The 21,450-nt window shown below is 38.9% G+C and overlaps 1 protein-coding gene across 8 annotated transcripts in view; it reads right to left on the bottom strand.

Annotated features, from left to right (window-relative positions):
- The window catches only part of Cntn4 (contactin 4), a 1,006,259-nt gene that overhangs the window by 373,983 nt on the left and 610,826 nt on the right, over positions 1-21,450 (bottom strand). The gene's annotated exons all lie outside the window — the stretch shown is intronic.

The following is a 21,450-nucleotide window of genomic DNA, read 5'->3' as shown; positions in this document are numbered from 1 at the left end:
CGGCTCACAAGTCACTAATTGCAGAGCTCCAAAGACAGGGCTTTCGATATTCTAGGGCAGTCATTCTGTGTACACCAATATGACAAATATCTTCACACAAATTACCATTAAACAACAAAGGGGTTTGGGGCTCATAGGTTAATGTATTTTTAAGACTCTATTGCTTTCAGGCCCGAGGCCAGGTCATACATCATGGTGGAAGCATGTGCTTGAGGAAAATATTCACTTCATAGCAGCAAGAGAGTGAAGGTGGTCAGAGGTCACCAAAGCTCCTTTAAGAAAAATGTCCAGGGACCTAACTTCCTTCCAGTAGATTGCCTCCTAAAGTTTTCAAGACTCTTTAAGAGAGCCAAAGGTCATGACCACACTTACAACACATGGAGGTTTGGCAAATATCCAAAATCCAAACCATACCACATCTTAATCTGCTTTTCATATAAACATCAGCACCTTGTATCCAGATATGTGGCCCACCCATGGTTAAAAAATCAGAAGATATGGAAATGGAGACAGTAACTTGACTTTTGGGTGACTCTGATGACTATTAAGGAACAACAGTCTCCTGGCCTATGTTGTATGATATTCTCCAACAGAAGGTCCCAGCTTTGTCAAACTACATCTGGTCTAATTTACTGTAGCCATACTTTTATTTCCCCCTTCTTACATGCTTGGACTTGTGAGATGTGGTTTTTCTTTTTTTTTTTTTTTCTTTTGGTTTTTCGAGACAGGGTTTCTCTGTGTAGCTTTGCGGCTTTCCTGGAACTCACTTGGTAGCCCAGGCTGGCCTTGAATTCACAGAGATCGGCCTGGCTCTGCCTCCCGAGTGCTGGGATTAAAGGCGTGCGCCACCACCGCCCGGCGTGAGATGTTTTAAAGATGCAGTTTGCTTTTACATTGTGACCCCATCTTCTGCCTCTTTTATCACTAACTAGAAAGTGGTCTGACAGAAACAGTACATAAAGGTAGAATGGTGTAGATGAACTTCAACTTGAAAGACTGAGTCCTCATTCCTCATCTCTTCTCTTCACAAAAATGTTTTAAGATTTTGCCGCATTCAATTTTCCCTTTACTAGCTATTTACTGATGCTATTGTCTTCAGAATCTTCATGTAGAGTAATACTGAAGTCTTTCAAAATTTGTGTCTAACATATACATAAAATACATGATATTTTCTTCTTCAAGGACACTTTTGTATCATGTGTTAATTTTGATGTATACTGCTGATATTCTAGATTACAAGTAAATGTAACTCTTAGTCTGTTTTCTTCTTTCATTCCATATTAAGTCAAATAACTTCATGGTTTTACTTGTGTTTCTAAAAGTTTAGCTTTGTGAGACCATGATTATATAATTAATCTTATAGAACCTCGAGATTCTAAAATGTACTGAAGATGTTGTTGCACATTTGACAATTTATAATTAAGAACTACTTAAAATCATGTTACAACTGACAAGTTACATCATCTTTGAGATTTTAAGTTAAAATATAGGACAAAAATGCCCTCCAACTCAATGTACTTCTTGTACTAAATCAAACAAACTAATGTGTATGAAAGCTAGAAACAAATTAGATGATGCTGGGTGTCTTTCCCATCTAATGTAAGCTATTATATTCACCGAGACACAAATATTGCATGATTTTATATCCTTACTTATTCAGTTGTGTCAAGCTGAGCTTTGTACCAGGTCACATATTCAACATACTTCATCTAAGTAGAAACTGGAAACTATCTCTGCTTCTAAAGTGCTTCCACTTTAATGCAGAAAACAAAAATTCAAAGAGTGTAATATAAGAGATACATAGTAGGGGATATTATATACCATACTCAGTCTTCCCTGTGCTCAGTTTCCACATGCCAAAATAATTATCTCATCATGCCATGACAACTGAATGAAATGATATAAGTGAAAACCTTAGAATGCTAATTAACACATTTCACTTAAAACCTCCAAAGAATTGCCGGTAGAACTTTCCTGAAGTGGGTGCAAAAGGCTGTTCTAGCCAACACAGTTGGGTTTGCAGCTGAAGTCTATTTTAGCACATTTCCTTTGGGAAGGCAGGCAGGAGATTGCCATGTATGGAGCAAAGCACAAAAGGAATCCCTAATGGCTTTATGATGTCTTAAAATGGCTAGTTTGTGCTGGGAAACTCTTTCTGTGTCCTTAACTACCTTCAAGGTAGAACATCGCATTTCAACAAGTTTAAGAATTGTGTATGCGCGCGCGCGCGCACACACACACACACACACACACACACACACACACACACACACGATTGTAATTTTAGTATCCAGGCAATTTTAACCACATTGTTCTTACTCAAGAACGTTTTCTATTTCTGGAGGGAGCGTGTCCAAATATTGTCCCAGTAAACTTTTAAACCGGGGGCTAGAGGTCAATTCAATCGTAAGTCTCATATATTAACAGATCCCAACTACTAAGCTTCAGTTGTGTCAAATGTATCTAATTATTTTCATGCTTCAGGACACAAAGGAAGTTAGGTAGCTTTGCTTACTCCTTTTGGCAGAGCACATAGGGTATATTTGCTGTATTCTAAACACAAAGATTATATCATAAACATTTTAAATTCAGACCTATAGGAATTATATTTTAGCCATGTAATTTCATTGCTTTTTTCATCTTTTACTTACATATGACCTTATTCCCACAGTGAAGCTTTATTGGTTCATCCCGGTTTTATTTGGTGATGATCCAATTCTTTCACAGACGCTGTCACAGTGGGGGTAAAAACTAAGATACTCATCCCCCTGCTGTCAAAGACGTGAGCTCTAGCACATTCTTCAAGAATGTCAATCATACATTGTTCTAAGATTCTGGATTGTGAGAAATAATACACCACTGTAGATGGAAAATTCAGAGCCAGTCATTTCATCAGCTCCATCTTCCCTTGAAGACACCTTTTATTTTATTGCTTCTCACAGACTTGCCCTCCAAATCCCCATTTCTGAAATCACAGTTGCTCAGAGTATCTGCTAACTTACCAATGCATTCTTTTTTTTTTTTTCTGTTTAAATTATCCAAAGCCAGTCTGTGTTGCTCACATCCTTATAATCCTAACTAACCAAGGAATTCTGAAAATAACTCTGAAAAAGGAATGGGAAACTCAGGGTTGAAATTCCAGTGTTATTACATCTTACAGACACCGGCCTCAATGAGCCCCAGTGCTCTCGTCTGTAAAGTCAGAGGTGTGATAATGATGGAGTTTGCTCTGTGAAACATGTGTTGCCATCCTATGGTCGCCCCCTTTCTCCTGCTTACCTTCCTGCATAGCTCTGGCTCAAGCCATTCACACAAGAAGAAAAAAAAGGGAAGCTGAAAAATTGGATCTCTAGAACATTCCAAGCTACCACCCCAACACGCTTTAATCCATGAATCAGGATTTTCGGGGGCTAAGGGTCTCTGTCTTATCATTAATGATGATCACAAGTTCCTGATGTGTTATCTTCAGTACATCTTCATCTCTGTTGCATCTCCTACACTAGACCAGAAGTTACCAAAGGGGACTATCTGCATCTTATTTTTCTCATTGCCAGCACCTGGGTCATTCTCTGTCCTATGCAAGCCAGATATATTTCTCAGAATGGGCTATAAGTATAAGTATGTCTACTGAATAGATGTTGAGTGTATAGGGGTAAAAAGAGGGTACAAAGCAAAGACTATGAAGATAATTTTTTTTGTGTTCTGATAAGAATAGGAGAAAAAGTCTCAGATGTGACTTGTGTTGCAGTAGTTCTACTTAATATAAAAAATGTTCATGTGGTATATCATAAGATCTCATTTTAGACATCACTGCATCAGTGAGCAATATGTTGCTATAAAAATTGTCCTGTGGATTATATTCATGTATGAGAATCTTAGAAAATGCTTTGTGTTGCAGTTGTGGGTGTAGCTCAGCAGCAGAAACCTTGCTTGACATGCAAAGACAGCGTGTTCAAGGCCCAACCCAGGAACAACGAGGTGCGTAAATGGGAATCATTCTTATTACATCATGTATTATTAGATTCTGAGACAGAAATTGTTTGCTCAATGGAACTTCTTCCATTTTCATTGAAATTTATGGCCAATTTGAGGGAGGTTTAATTGAATATTGTGCGCTACAGGGAAAACTAATAACTAAACTGAAGTGAACTCCTGGAACTGATCCATATAAATGATAAAACTCTTTCTTTCCTACCATTTTCTCTGAGAGAATTTATTTTAACTCTATATCAGTGAATCAGATGACAGACTAATTTCAAAGCAACTTACAAATTAATATTCCTACAAGGCAGAAATACATCAAGAGTCCTCCCTTCCAGGAATATAAAAAAGGAGACAGAATAAACAAAAGGGGCTTATAAAGACTTTCTGCTTCAACTTTTTTTTTTTGGTTGAAAACTAATGTATGGATATAATGTATCTTGGCCATAGTCTCCACCTACTCTTTCCTATACCCTATAACCCTCTCAACACATCTCCTTCCTAACTTCATGCCCTGTTTAAAAAATAAAACAAAACATTTATGCAATAAGTCCAATTAATGATGACATATCTACCACATGTGTGTACAGTCATCCATTGGGGCAAGGACAATCTACCAAAAGCCACTCCCCATAAAGAGAAGTGGCTGTCCCTTCCTAAGTAGCTATCCATTACTATAGGCTACTGTTGGGCTGAGACACTGAGAGCCCCTCACCACCCCATGATGGAATTTTCAACATATTTGATCCTGTTCTAGATTTGTGTAAGTAACACAGTTACTGTGAGTTCATGTGTGTTAATAACCATCATTTCATAGTACTCTGCCACTCCCTGTCTCCTATTTTCTTTCTACTTTCTCTTCTGAAATGTCCTTTGAGCCTTGAAGGGGTAGGAGTTGATATAGTTGTTCCCCCCACACTTTGAATAGTTATGGGTTTTTGTATTAGACATTACCCTCTTCAACAAGAAGTTTTTCTGACCAAGGTTGAAAGCAATACAAATTTAAATATATAAATCATAATTTTTTAGAGACGGTCTCATATAGGCCAAAATCGTCTCAAACTCACTACATAGCCAATGATGATCATGAACTCTTGACCCATCTTTATTTCTCAAGAGCTTGGATTACATACAGGCATGCACCATGAGCTAGGATTATAGGCATGTACCATCATACCAGATTTTAAAGCTTCAACATTTAAAATCATAAAAATAATAAACATCTTATTTCTCATTTCCTTGATATCCATCTTATTCATGGGTCACACTCCAATAAATAGATACTCTTCAAACATAAGGGGACCTAGGATTTTTGCTCCGCCTCTGCCAGAGACTGTATAACTGAGTTCTGGAAATGATTCTCTAGAAAGAAAAAAAAATTCATAGGACAATTTTATAGGGTTAACCCACTTGTATTTTTGGCTTTGAAAACTTTTATTTCCTAGGGGATGAGTGTGATAGAAATCACATGTGTGCTGAATTTCCAGTATAAGCTAAAGCTGCCACATGTGCTCCTTCTGGTACAATCCTTCCATGGCTCAGTCACAAGCTACATGAAAGCAGAATGGCTGGGGTAGCACAAGGGTGGGTTCCTGTTCAGAGACACTTAGTCACAGACAGCTTGCCATTCCATCTGTTTGCTGCAGCAGTCTGAGAGGAGGCATCATCTGCTCCATCAAGTCACCCAGTGACAGAAGCTTGCATGGATGCTGAATGCAAGCAGAGACTTGAGCTGCAGGGCCAGTCATGTCTTAAATGATAGATCAACATATTACTGTTGAAGAATCAAGCTCATGAGGCCAAGTCTCACAACTGTTGGCATCTTCAAGAAAGACATGTGATTCAGATAGCATCCAACCCCGGCTCAAGAGACCATACTACTGAAATGATGGAATTCACAGATTGCATACTTCCATTTTAAACCAGCCTAACCTAAAAACCTAATAAGCAAGACTGGCTGAAATTTACCTGAAGCATATTGCAGTAGCTACTTACAACCAAACCCACAGCCAGGAATGCACACACATGTACATACACACACACACACACACACACACACACACACACACACACACACATTTGAGTGAGCAGGCTCTGATTCTAAGGGCAATTGGGTTAGTCTTCCAAATGTCAGTTCCAAATAAATACCAAAATCAACCAAAAAGGCTTAGGTATAAATCCATTCTCAATTTCCACCTGACTTTTATGAGTTCAAGTGAGTAGCACTTGAAAATGTCAGGCAGAATTCTTTTATGAAGTTGCATATGACTTTTGGGGGCACCGATCTAGTCTGAAGTGGTATTTGACGATCCAGGTGCAACATTCAGAAGGGAGCTGAGTGAAGAAGGGTCAAGTACAGAGGAGACGGGGCACCAGGTGAGAAACTACTTCGAAAACATACCAGAAATATCTTCCTGCAGATGAACAATGATGGATTTTCCCACTTGAAAATCCTCCCAACAAGTCTTACCCTAGGTAACCTGGAGTCGTAACACATGTGATATGTTTAGAGCTGAGTGACTAAATTTCATGAGATAAAAATATCAACAAATTCTCCCATGCAATAAGCTATTTCCCCAATTGGAAATTACGTCTCTGGGCCAGGTACACTAACTGGGGTCGACTACAGTACTCAGTCATTCGGTCAAACAACAGCTCAGATACACATGGTTATGGGTTATTTTTGATACAACTAAAAGTGAAATCAGCAAATGTATTCATTGCATTTCTCCTGGTGTGATAAAATACCATGACAAAGTGCAAGAAACTAGATTTATTTTAGCTAATGCTTCAAGAGGGGGTGCCATGGGAGGGAAGGAAGCTATGGCAGCTGGAGCAGGAAGAATAGAGTCCTCATTTTCTTTACACACAGGAAGTAAAAGGATAGAGAATAGGAAGTACTCTCAGACTCTTGATTCTCAAAGACTGCCTCTAGTGACATACTTCCTCCTGCAAGGCTCTACCCCCTAAAAGGAACCTCCATGACCTGCCCAAAGAGCACCAGTAGCTGGGATCAAGTGTTCAAATACATGAGCCTGTGGGGGTCATTTCTCACTCAGACCACTGGAGTAAAGTAAGGCAGATTACTTTTAAGACTGTGGAATAGCTTCATCTAATCTGCTGAAGACCTTAAAAGAAAAGTCTAAAGATCCTCATGAACGGAGAATTTATCCTACAAACAAAACAAAACTAAACACCACATTGAACTCAAGACTGCAGCATCAACATTTTCCTGAGCCTCCACCTGCCTGGTAGAACTCAGACTTGACAGTCCTCTTAGATGTCTAAGTGAATTATTTACAATAGGTATTCTAGCCCCTCCTTTTAAAATCAATACATCCTACAGGTTCAGTTTCTGTGGAGTACTATGACTAATATAACTTAAAATTTAAACTGTTTTAATGAAGGAAAAAAATTACTGTCTGCTGTAACTCCAAAGCTTAAGATCTAATGCCTTTTGTTGTGTATATTTTCAAGCAGGCTAACCTATTTGTCACAGTTATGTTAACTGGCAATCTTAAGATTACATTCTGCCATTGGATCCCCCAGTCTATATCCTCACTAGACTTTATCACAGACTCTATTACTGAATAATCCGAGGAGGGCATAAGTAAGAGGTGAGGTAAGAGGAAGAAGTAATATGGACACTACATTTTATCCTCTGGGAAGACAAAGACAGACTGTACAGAATACAGACAGACCTTAGGGAAAATCTACATACATATGAGTTTCCTATATTATACTAAGAACAATGCTACAGTGTCAGCTTCCTGCAGTACATGACAGGTGTGTTTGATTTTAAAAGGTTGTTAGAGGAGATAGTTGTAGTAAGGAATTATGGGAGTTTTCTGATAAAATGGCTCCTGATGGGGAAGGGGGAAAGATGTGACAGACAGGTGAAATTTGCAGGATAGTTAATTAAAAAGAGATAAAGGAAAAAAAATGGAAGAAGGGAAAGTATGGGTAAGAAATTTCAACAGGAAAGTAAACGTGTGTAAGGAAGCAAGTAGTGAACTGTCAAAGCTGAATATATTGTGAAGGTCTTGATATAAAGATATTCAGCTAATTCTAGAGCAGAATATTTTACATCAGGACTAGAGAGATGGCACAGCACTTAAAAGTGCCTGCTATTTTTTTCCAGAGAACCTGAGTTCAGTTTCTAGTACCTATGTCAGGTGGCTCATAATGACCAGTGACTTCAGCTCTAGAGTGTCTGATTTCTTCTTCTTGCTTCTTCGGCCATTGACACACAATAATTACAGTCACACCAACACACACACACACACACACACACACACACACACACACACACACACACAATCTTAACATCAGAAGTAGCAGGGAGCCGCCACAGAAGGTTGGAGATGTATCCTTGTGATGAACCAATATTCAGCACTCCAGATGGTAGGAACATAGAAATATTCTTGTAGCAAAAGGGATACTGATCTCTTCAGTGAATCCTACACTTGCTTCCTAGCATTCCTGAGGACAGAGTCCAGACTACTCAGAGTATTCTAATTTACAGATTCTCTGGAACATCGGAACAGCTGACATTGTTTCAAAATATACTCCATTTCTTGGAACAATTCCTCTTACCTTACTTTTTTTCCTGGCTAATATTTATTCATTTCCCCTCCCTCCAGAGTTAGGCTGACTTCTCCTCCAAAATCACTTTCCTGAAAGTGCATATGGATTAACAGATACTTCTAGGCACTGCATAGCTTCACCACCTGCTCTTATTGCACACACATGAAAATTCAAATGTTCTTCTTTGATAGTTCCCATCCCTATATGCTTTAAGAGGACATGAGTTGTGGCTTACTCGTATTTTTTTCTTCATATCAAATACATACTTGGCACTTCTGTTTTCTAAGAAAATTTATTTATTTAAAAAGAAGAGGGGCTGCTGAGAGAGCTCAGCAGTTAAGAATTCTTTCTTCTATTCTAAAAAGCCTGAGTTGGATTCCCAGCACCCAAGTTGGGTGGGTCCCTACTACCCACAACTACAGCTCTATGAGTTCTGACACTGTCTTCTGATTTCTATGAATACATGCAAACACAGGGCACATACACACACCTACACATAAATTTCTAAAAAGAACAAGACTGATATCTGGCCTTCTAAGTTTAGCTGAGTAGTGTTGAGTGTTGTGACCTTGGGATGGCCATATATGTGCCTCTTTGTGACTTACTTGTTAATTGTTTATTATTATTGGTATCCTCAACATGGTCTCGTGGGGTTACACATGCCCCTCACATCAGCATGGCATCTCAAGGCAGCAAAGCCTGAGGACATTTCACAGTGCACATCTGAATGTCAGAAGACAACTTTGTGAAGTTAGTTTCCTCCTGCCAAGTGAATGTGAATTGTATGGATTTCACTCATGTCGCCAGGCAAAGGCCTTTACCCATTGAGCTATCTTGCTGGTTCATTCTGTATGATCACTTGTAGTGCTTGATATAGGCCCTCAGAGAACCTGAACAGTGACCTGTCTCTTCCATAGAGAACTGTAATGGCAGATACAGACTACTTAGAACACTTGCACATTTTCTAGTATTCAAAGACTTCTAGATAGGAGCCCGATAGGGACATATTCACTGCCTGGGCATGAGAAGACCATTTCACAGCCATCACAATAAAGATAATAGTTGCTATCACTGCTAAGCAGGCTCTCTCAATGCCACTAAAATATTCAAGAGAAAACCCAAGACAAAGTCATTCATTAGTTCATGCTGAAGCAAATTTATCCTGAATTATTTTGTAAATTTAACCTATATTTTCTGCTGGCTTTAAGGATCTCAAAAGAAAGCTCTAAATACCTATGTGTTCTGATACTTAAAGAGTGGAGAAGGAGCTTTTTGGTGTGTTTTAGAGTGTTCTGCATCATAATGCTTTGGGGCTTAGTTTATACATTATGCTTACCAAAGCACTAAAACATGGCCACTTATGCCCATTTCACTGTGTATAAACTTCTTCCCAAATAAAAAATAAGCAAGTATTAAATACCAATTAATGATAAATGCAGAATAAACTTTTCTGAAAAAATAAATGAGTACCTGTGATTTACTTTGAAATAGTTCAAATATAAAGGTGAAAAGATGGATCAATGTGGATCAATGGGTACAGGATATATATATATATGTAACTTTGAAAGTGAAATCTATCTGTATACATACAGACATTTGCCCTAATATTATTTAAAATTCAATGTATGTTATAAATTTTCACAATGGTTGGATGATTTTAATAAAAAAAATAAAGTCTTTTGAGGCTACCATTTTAACAAGAAATGACTAAATTTATGGTAGAGAAATATAAAGAAGTGAAAATTGAATGTTTTCTCTTCATTCTGATCTCTCTCTCTCTCTCTCTCTCTGTGTGTGTGTGTGTGTGTGTGTGTATGTGTGTGTGTGCACATGTGCCTATGTTTGCACACTAAGGTCAACGGACAACCTTGGGGGGTTGATCTTCGTATTCTACTTTGAGCCAGAGTCTCCTCTTTATCATGCATCCATCAGGCTAGGCATCCCATAAACTTCAGGAGACTCTCCTGTCTGTACCCACCATCTTGCAGTAAGAGCACGTGGTGGGGTGTGTGTGTGTGTGTTGTAGTTGCGTATTGCCATGGCTGGTTTCACATAGATTCTGAGGATCAAAACTCATGTCTTCATATTTGTACACAACTGGGTTATTTATTTTTCACTTTTAAAATATTATTTTAGGTTTGTGACTGTTTTGACTACATATAGGTATGTGTACCACATGCTTACCTGATGCCCATGGAGGTCACAAGAAGGCATCAGATCTCCTGGAACTAGAGTTATAGATGGTTGTAAGCTATCAGGTGAGGGTTGGTAACTGAACCCAGGTCTTTTACAAGAACACTATATGTTCATAACTACTGAACTAGTCCACCAGCTTTCTACACACTGAGCCAGGCCCCTGAATGCCTTCTTACAAATGTTTTTCACAAATGGTTAATTCAGAAAAATTTCTATAAAGATATTTCTCTTTCTTGGCAGAATCACTATAAAATGAAATGAAATGGTGTGTCTATGTGTCAGTGTGTGGCTGACAAAAGACATTTACAAAAGAATATTTACAAAGAAAGCTTCTCATGATATATTGTCACAGGATGTTTTAGGCAAAGAAATAAATAGCAACGGGCCTCCAAGAGATAAATTTAATCCTAAATTTCCTGTCACAATAAAAAGAGAGGCAAAAGGAAAAACAGAAAAGATCCATATGCTGCTAACAAATAATGAAGCCAGTTTTCTTTGCCCCAGCCCCAATCTTCCAGGCTGAAATACTCACTGTACTTCACAGAGGCAAGTAGCCTGAAAAGAAAGGGAAATCACTAATGTGATTTCTGGACAGACATGGATGAGTGTGCGGAAAAGCACTGAGCACTGTCAGCTTTTCTTACTTTCCTGAAAGGACATCAAACTCTCTAAGACACAAAGCTACTTCTTGGCAGATCTTCCTCCTATTTGCAGAGATGGCTAGCCAAGGGACCTTGTCTTCAAATGCTTGTGAATAAGCAGATAGGATTGCTAGTGACCTGTAGGAACTTAAGAGTTCTCACGAGTCGAAGTGTACCACCACTTAACTTCACTTTAAGAATCTGAGATTTAACTTCCACAGGGTCCTCCTCAGTGAACATCAGTTGGGTTGCATACTGCTGCCTCGCAATTGCACCAGTGCAAGGTGTGGACACATCTCACCTGCATAGGTTGCCAAGCACTAAGAACAAATGTCATCATCTCTAGCAAGTTTCCTAGGTTTCCCCTTGTCTAATATACTGACATGCACCAGCGTGCTAACTAACAAAGGTTAAAAACATGTTTGCAGTTGGAAACACTACAAACTCAATTAGAAACAACAGGGAAAAAATACTGTAATAATTGTTTACTTTAACTTGCAATTTTTTTTAAAGTGCCAAGAAAGTGTATCTAACCTCCTTTTATTAGAGAGGTAATTTGTTAGTCAAAATACATATGCTTAGCTTATGTATGTGTGCTATTGTTGCTGATAGCTATGCTAATTAATGTATTCCCCAAAGGCAATGGCTGCAGGTAAATAGCCTGATGCAATGTTATTGTGCAGGGATTGGATTTGGGGATTCAAAGCTTTTGTTATGCTTCAGAGAGATGTTTGTTCCCAGTGCCTTACTAGAATGAAATCCCATTTTTCTTTCATCCTGCCTAGAACTGAGGTCCTGTCACCTTGAAGCCAGTATTGATGAGCAGACCTCCTTCTGTCACTCCACTCTGAGTCAAATGGAATTTTCCTTTCCTTAATTTTGACTTCTTTCCCACCTTCCTTCTTTTCTCTCCCCCCCCCGCCGATTTTTTTCTTTATTTACTTATCTTATTCCTTATTTGCATCTTAATTCTACTACCTCTGTCATTGTCAAATTTCACACACACACACACACACACACACACACACACTGTCTTTTGTTATTACTCCATTGTAAAAATGACCTGGCCAATTTTCAACAATTTCTGAAGGTATACTATGGGTAATTGTGTGGCCAGAAAGTGGAGCATGGACAAAGAGATCCCAAAATCAAAATGCAAATAAACCAGAAAAACTCCAAACCCTATTCTGTCACAGCTACATGTAGTGGAGAGAGTATGCCCTCCCCTCAGGACTTTCCTTACCCAAAGATTCAGAGCCTTGGATATTCTCCAACATCTGACCCACTTCCATTCCTGTGAGTGCCTTTTCTCTTTTTAAATAAACTGTCCCTATTTCTACTACTAACCATGTGTCCTTGTCCTAATTCTTTGTTACAAAACACACGAGCCTATGAAACTCAGTTGGTGCCCTTTAGACTCAAATCCACACCTATTACCGTGATTGTTGAAATAGACTTATAAAGAACAGTCATGGAACAGTTCTTGTGTAGTGTCTCAAAGAAATCAACATATATTTCCCAAAGAGATGAACTTGAGTTATGACAAGGTAAGCATCAATAGAGTGGGGAACTATTTATAATAAAACACAGCATGGTGGGTGGCACATGCCTTTAATCCCAGCACTCGGGAGGCAGAGGCAGGCCAATCTCTGTGAGTTCGAGGCCTGCCTGGGCTACAGAGTGAGTTCCAGGAAAGGCACAAAGCTACACAGAGAAACCCTGTCTTGAAAAAAAAAAATGTAACTGATTTCCAAAGTAAGGTCACAGTGTAGGTCACAGGGGCAAAAGTGATGGTTTGGGATGGAGCTTTTTCTCACCTGGTCCTTTATACATATTCTCTAGGGCAAACTTCATCCAGATAGATGTTGGATAATGGATAGGTCCTATAATCTCAGCTACTCAAAACAAAGAAACCAATCAGGGATATTCAAACTGGGTTACAAATATGTTCAAGATAAGCCTGGGCAACTTACTGACAGCCTATCTCAAGATAAAAAATAACACAAGTAAAAAAGAAAGCTGAAAAGCAGCTCTTGCCTAGCATGCATAGGTCCTAGGTTCAACCCCCAGTGGTCAGTGGGGGCCTTAGGCTATGGTAGTTTAGAGCCTTACCAACTCTTTCCATGATAACACTAGAAATGTAAACATGTGCTTTGCCCCAATTCCTAGAAATACAAATTACCATATGAAAAGGTAAAGTTATCTGGGCTTTGTTCTAAATTCTGACTCTAGCTCTGGATGGAGACCTGGCAATCCAGAAAGAGATGGGAGGAATAATTATCCACTTAATGAGATAATGTACTTTTCTTTCCCAAAGCTGCTTCTCAATGGAACTGCTTCAATTGTGTGCAGAACTTGGGGCTTGTCTGCTTTTCTGAGTCGGTAAGTTTTCCTTTTTTTTTTTTTTTAATTTTTATTTTTTCCTTTTATCTATTTCCCTTTCTTTCAGATGCTAGCCAGAGCCTGGGCATGCCTTCCCTGGTGCTCTGTTTTGTTGCTGTTGCTTTGTTTGGTTGTGTTTCCTTTCTCTGAAGTCCTCCTCTCCTTTGGCAATGTGCTGTCTGTCAACCCTGCCCTGCAAATGGTGTAGCTTTCTCTTTTCCTCTTCCTATTTCCCTTCTCCTGGCAGTTGCCAAACTTTACAATTTAGCCTGCACTGGTTTTTTTTATATTTTTTTCAAACGCTAATAAAATTGTCCTTGAGCTTTCTTTTTCATCCTTTTCTAAATTCTTTTATTAAAGAGACAATTCAAAAAACGAGACCCTGAGTTTCTGTGGTAACATCAGTACTGTCAATAGTGACAACAACCATCACAAATAGAAGGACCAGGCAGTAAAGTCTGTGGGACAATGGTTTTTATTTCAACTATGCAATTCTACAAACCATGAATTAAAGTTTCCATAGGCAACATGAAAAGAGTTATGTGGGCATTTGTTCTATTTAAACTTTGTTGATAAACACTTAAGTTTGCATTTCACAATTTTCATGTGTCAGAAAATAATAGCACTCTTAGTCTTTTTTTTTTTTTTTCAACTAGAATTATTCTTAGCCCATGGATTACAAAAATACTTAACTCCAGTTCTAGTCTACAGATCCCTGGTTTAGAATAATTTACATCTACGATTTATTGATGAATGATAATACCAAACCTTCTCTGTAAATTAATTTATAGTCTGAGCAGTAACTACCACTTATGTAAGATAAAACAAGGGTTGTAGGGTTAAATTACCTATCCAAGGTCACACAGGTAGTACAAATATCTCTTCAAATATCATATTTATTTTCCTATGTTTTAATAGGCTTCTCTTCTATAATGACTAATTTCAGTATCTCTGGATTTTCCTTCAGGTGACTTAGTGAACACACTCACTAGAGAAAGATGCAGGAGTCCAAAGCAGAACAAGTTTCTTTCTCATCACCTGTCCCCGAGAATGCAGCCTAACTGGCCTGGTAGTTGTGTGAAATGTCCAGAAGCCTTGGCACACATACAACTTGCTGAGAGGACAGAAATTTTGTTTTGGAAAACCTATTGCCTCAGTGCTCACCTAAGGAATTAGAGAGTGTAAAGAGAAGCAGAAAATTGATTTGCTTGTCTGATCCCTTTTCTAAGTTTAACAGTCAGGTTTTTCCCCTGAGCAATTAAAAAAAAAAATACTGAGAATCTAACCTTACTGTTTGGGTATAATATTAGCACACATGTAAGTGTGCACAGCATGTGCACACACACACACACACACACACACACACACACACATACACACACACACACAAAGAGAGAGGAAGAGAGGGAGGGAGAGAGAGAGGGAGGAGGGAAGGAGGGGGAGAGATTTTACAGGTTATGCCTAGCTTTTCATAAAGAACACACATAAAATGGTCAATGCTAACCCTTAAGTATATCTGGAGGCTGGAAAGGGGCATTTCTCTGTCCCTGTAGAAATCCTAAATTCCCACTATGGTATGTACACGAGAGGAGGTGGAGAAGGTCTGAGAATGGCATTAAAAATGCAAACTTCCTCCATCGTTCTCTGTACTGCTAATCCCAGAGTGGACTTCTGAGAGTCTGTTTCAGCCTGACCTTCTGAACCACTTTCTTCAGATTCATGTCTTTCTAATATCATCCTCCCTCCTGTGAGGAAGTGGGCATGCCCAGCCAGTGAAAAGAAAATGGCTTCTAGCAATACACAGATAAAAAGTTGGGGCATGAAGCATAACAAATGCAGTAAGATTCCCAGGATGGGAAGGGAGTACACTTCTACAGGATCACTGAGCATCCAGGTTTGCTCCCTAGCCTGTCTAGGGGCTGCTACCCAAGGTACTGATGCTGTAACTTCAGTATAGACTCCAGCAACAGCATGAAGAGAACATACAATCACAACCTTTCAGTGAACCACTTGGAACTGGACAATGATAAGTCCTATAATTTGTCTGTGGCAGTCTTAAGAGAGAGTGACTCTTCTCCCACCCAGAGAATCCTGCCTCTAGGACCCAGGCCCTGGGACATAGCCAGTCCCCGGGAACGCCCACCCAACTCTGTTACAGTTGCCACTGAGCAGAGAAAACTCCTGGAAACAGTTTCCCACACCAACCCCCCCCCCACACACACACACTGGACTCTACAATCTACAAGACCCACACCCTACCCAATACCCATCTGCCTGTGACCCCAGTAACTTCCTGAGACAAGGAATCCACCAGCTCTCATTGGACCAAGAGGTGAGTGACTCTTCTCCCACCCAGAGAGTCCTGCCTGAAGGACTTAGGCCTGGGACACAGCCAGTCCCCAGGAATCTCTACCCATTTCTGCCTCAGTTGCAGGCCATCAGGGAAAAGTCTTGAGGGCAGGCTCCCCCATCAAAAACCCCCATCGGACCCTGCAATATACAAGACCCATACTATACCCCAATACCCATCCACCTTCCACCCAAGTAGCTTCCTGAGACACAGAATCCATCAGCTCTCCTTGGACCAAGAGTCCTGATAAAACCAAGAGTGGCTCCCTGAGATACACAATCTGCCAGCTCCAATTAGACCAAGAGCTAAGATTGGTCACAGAGGGTCCCCCTGAGACACTGACACAGCAAGCAGATTGGACCAATTGCAGTTCACTCAGACACAGGCACCTCTTGCACCTATTAGAGGAAGAGATAGGTAGACACCAGTGCAAAAATGCATACAACAACATGAAGAGCAATATGGCATCACCAGAACCTAGCCCTTCTACAACAGCAAGACCTGAACATCACAATGTAGAAGAAGCAGAAGAAAGCAACCTTAAAAATAACTTTGTGAAGATGCTAGAGGCCTTTAAAGAGGAAATGAAAAATTACTTTAAAGAAATTGAGGAAAAGACAAACAAAAAATTAGAAGAAATCAATACAGAAATTGAGGAAAAGACAAACAAAAAACTGGAAGATTTTCAGCCTTTTCAATGTTTGGCACTTAACTGACTAGTGTGTAGGCCACAGAAATGGTTAGCTTTTTAGTCTGAGACCAGAAAATGACTATGTACATTTCTAAGGGAATTCCAAAATCCCACAGAGGTAGCAAGGGCTTATAAATACTTTAGTAGGTCAATGAGCATTTTCTGTAAATCTTTCAGCTAGTTACTACATGAGCCATTCATGCCTGGAGAGTAGCTGAAGAGTGAAGCCTGTGGGATAGTTCCCCAGTACCAAGTTCCCTGTACTCATCTGCTGTTCTAATAAATATGGGCTCAAATTAATGACCCTGTTCAAAACAGGAATTGCATACTGCTCTGAGGCAAATATACCTTTACTCCCACCACCAACAAGGGTCTGTGCACATATGATATTTTCTTTTCATGTGCATATACACATTTGCAATTATTTTAATTCTACATATTTGTGGTGAGAAAATACAGCTTGAGTAACTAGTAATTGACTGGTGCTGGGCTTGGCATGCCTCACACTTTTCTGAACAAATGATTCTTTTGATTCTGGGATGGAGGGTGGTGCCCATGGACCCTTTAATTTAGTTGCATGGCAAACTGAGTTGGGGGGGAACAATGTGGCCCAAAGGAAATAGCTATTTCTCTCAACAGGCAGAAATAAGCATATTATTTTTGAAGGCACTTATTCCAGCTACAACTGTATAAATAAATTTGCAATGCTTAAAATATGCTTATATACTGTACTTTCATATTCTAGTAAACTTTCAAAATAATGACCAGTTTTATTATGATTTTGCTGTTTATAATCCCCATCCAGATAGAATCCCCCAAAATTTTCTGCCTAGATGAATTATAAAAATATCAAGATGAATGTCAGCAAGTAAAGATGCAAAAGTTTGGGAATACTATAACATTTGACTTTTACCCTCAAACCATAATATTGACTTATCACTAATTCTGAGCAAGTCACTGAGCTTGTCCCTTGGGGGTCTTCCATGAAGTATTGCTAAGTAGTTTCTTTCTACTATAACACTTGGCAGCTTTTAGGTCTCTAATGAACTGATAAAAAACAAAACAACAAACAAACAAACAAAACCAGAAATAAACAAATCACTTTATTTCCGTCCATGCAGCAATCACAAAGTTGAGTAGGTAGAGGCAGGAAGATTGTGAAACTGAGGTGAACCTGGGCTATGCAGGGAAAGGAAAGAAAATGACAGAGAAAAGGAAAGAAGGAAAGAAAGTAGAAAGGGAAGAAGAAAGAAATAGAGGGAGGCAGACAGGGAGAGAAGAAAGCAAGATTACCATGTAAAGCACTGTCCAGTCACAAAATATTGCCAACTTAGAAGACAAAGGACTCAGAGATACAGATAGATAGGCTCATCATATCTGACAGATATTTCAAAGGGTAAGTATCTACGTAAAACATGCTGATATATAAACACTGGACATACATGTTAAGAACTTCAGTGTAACCAGGAGTAGTTATTCTGTCTATTGAAGGTAACTTCTTCCCAGGTGGAAGCTATTGCTGTGGGAATATTAACCTGCTGCTTGCATGCTGCCCAAAGTAGATAGGATTCTAGATTTTTCTGTTGGATCTTCTGATATTTAATGAACTGAAACTCTGTATGGACCAATTTTAGCCAGACAAAGGAAAGTGGTGGCACCTATATGAGGTCATTTCAACCAGTGGCTTTTTTATTGAAATTTTTATTTTAAGAAATCCCAAATCCCATCCACTCACTTGGTTGGCTCTCATGCCTAATCTCAGGTCATATGTTTCACAGCTTCATGGGCATCTCTCCTGGGACACCGTAAAGTTTTAATGGTACCAATTTGTACACTGCTGGGTTTCTCCCATAGCTTTCAGGAATTCAACTGTGAGCAAAATAAAACTGGACAGGTGCTTGTATGAACTAAAATTGGCGGAGAGAAATAACAGGGACATCTACAGAGGAGAATACTATAGCATAGAAAATTATAGAGTTTTTATGCATTATGCAGTTGGAGGCCAGGATGCAGATACTGGAAGAAAAGGCTTTGCAGAAATGTTTAGACAAAATCCATCAAGGGCCAGGTAGAAGGATGTACAACTGAGACATGAAAGGAGGAAGCAAGGCGATGTATCTTCAGGTTATGATTTTGGGTCTGTACTAGCATGGTCAATGACTTTGACACTGTTCTGTTTCTTGTATTCCCAGGTGTGTTAGACTGAACACATTCAGTTCCAGGGGACAAAACCAATAGTAAAGACATGAAAGAAGGTAGATTCGAAATGATGGAAGGGTTAAACTCTTGGAAATATGTCTCATCACTAGGCAGCATGTATCATACAGATTGCTAGCTCATCCGTTTTTTCACCCCTAAATAAATGAACTCTCAAGCTAAGGGCTTCTTTTTTCTTTTGTCTAATAGGAATCACATACTACTCAAAGCATGCACCTTCATCTTCCAGTCAACAATGAAATAGTTGAGTTTTATTTTGGTGTAGGATGCAGGTCTTTGTATGTGTGTTTATATTTGCAACTGTTTTAATTCCATGTACTTTAGTATTAAAATACAGTCTGGGTAATTAGGATTTATTTTCTTCAAATAAAAATCAGGTTCATTTGTGAGATGAATTCTTTTTCTGCTGTCTAAAAATCACAAGGTCACATCCCTAACTGAGGATGGAAACTGGAATAGAACCATAATTGTGAAGAGTCCATGATGTAAACTCAAACAACTACTACTTGCTTTAAGTATTAAAATTATTGATGATGTGATTTCAATAACACAGGATTCAAACTGAAGGAAGCAAGGTTTAAGCCAAAGAAGGAGAAAAACAGCAATTGTTTCATATTGCAACTGTAACAACTAAAAAGAACAACCACAAAAATCACAATCAAAATGGTTGTTGTTTATTTATATCGGAATATCATAACCCATGAATCTTGCTTTAGCTTTTAAACCTTAAAGGTATTTGCATACTTAGTAGAGTCACACCTTTTAGATTAGAAGCACTAGACACATTCTTACACCTTAAAATGCTTTTCTTTTGTTTTTTGTTTTCTGAGACAGGGTCTATGTAGTCCAGGCTGATTTTAAATTTATCATAACAATCCTCCTGTCTCAGCCTCCTGCATGCTGGAATCACAAATGTGAGTTATTGCATCAGTTTTAAGGTAGTCTTTGACATTTTTATCACAAATTGAAGGGATGAGAGAACAGATTAGGGCCCATGTGGTATTCCCTTCTCTTCTTTTCTCTTAAGATGAGGGGATTTCTCTTACAATTTTAATTTCAACAGCAGAATTTGCTGTTTTATTTTATTTTTTTCATTTTAAATCCCCATGACCTGACCCTAATAAAGATGACTAATAGGAAGTATACTTTTAGGCAAAGTATAGGATATTAGATGTTGTACGTATAAAGTTGAACAGTTAAAACCATTGGTGTTTATTTATTTATTTATTTATTTATTTATTTATTTATTTATTTATTTACTTACTTACTTACTTACTTACTTATTTATTGTTTTTTGAGACAGGGTTTCTCTGTGTAGTTTTGGGTCTTTCCTGGAACTCCCTCTGTAGTCCAGGCTGGCCTTGAATTCACAGAAATCCACCTGCCTCTGCCTCCTGAGTGCTGTGATTAAAGGTGTGCACCACCACTGCCCAGCATAACCATTGGTATTTTTACACCTCTCAGTGGTTAATGCCAAGTGCCCGTGGAAGAAAGAACTATCAATGTGTGCTGTTCTCACTTCATAAGAATGCATGGCTGATCCTTCTGTTCTCCACATTCAGACAAGAACAGATTACCATCCTCATCCCTGAGCAAGGCAGTAGTCTGGCTAATTATATTGTGAAGTGCGTACTTTTCTCTGTCCCTCCCAATTCATCGTGTGGGAACACCCTCATCTTTCTTTCATCATTTAAAGCTGTGCCATGACATATTTGTACAATAAAAAGAAAGCAATGTGAGTAGTATGTTTTCTGCTAAGTTATTTTACTTACATTGATCAAAAAGTAAAAATGCTTAAAATAACCTAAGCAAGGTGAAGGACAGCAGTGGCAGTGAGGGATAAGAAGGTGGTTTTTAGTCTCAGCTCTTAGCTACTGCTCTGACCTCTTGGGCTTTTAACTCTGCATTTGGCTCTGTGTTCCCCCCCCTATACTTCCTGCCTGGCTACTGGCCAATCAGCATTTTATTTATACAGAGGGATACCCACAGCACTTCCCCTTTAGACATTGTTTAGGTATTTATTGCTTGTATATATTGTATGTAGTTATTGTACTTTTTATATATAGTTTTTCTTATATTATCTACAGATAGGTAGATAGATAGATAGATAGATAGATAGATAGATAGATAGGTAGATAGGTAGACAGAGCACGTAGAGGCAAGAGGGCAAAGTCATATGGTAGCTTCCTCAATGACTTTTCACCTTATTTTTTTGAGAAAGAGTCTCTTACCGGGACCTAGGATTTAGTGATGCTCATTAATGAAAGTGGCTAGAATGGCTGACAGGTGTGATCTGAGCATTTCCACTTCATACACCACTGAGAATACAGGTGTGTACTGCCATGTCCAGCTCTTATGTGGTAGTAGGGATGAAATACAGGCCTTCGTGCTTGCATGCAGACCCT

The sequence above is a fragment of the Peromyscus leucopus genome, chromosome 3 (assembly GCF_004664715.2).
Source record: "Peromyscus leucopus breed LL Stock chromosome 3, UCI_PerLeu_2.1, whole genome shotgun sequence".
Taxonomy (NCBI): Eukaryota; Metazoa; Chordata; class Mammalia; order Rodentia; family Cricetidae; genus Peromyscus; species Peromyscus leucopus.
Note: the sequence above shows the minus strand (reverse complement) of the source record. Positions and strands in the feature narration are given on the sequence as shown.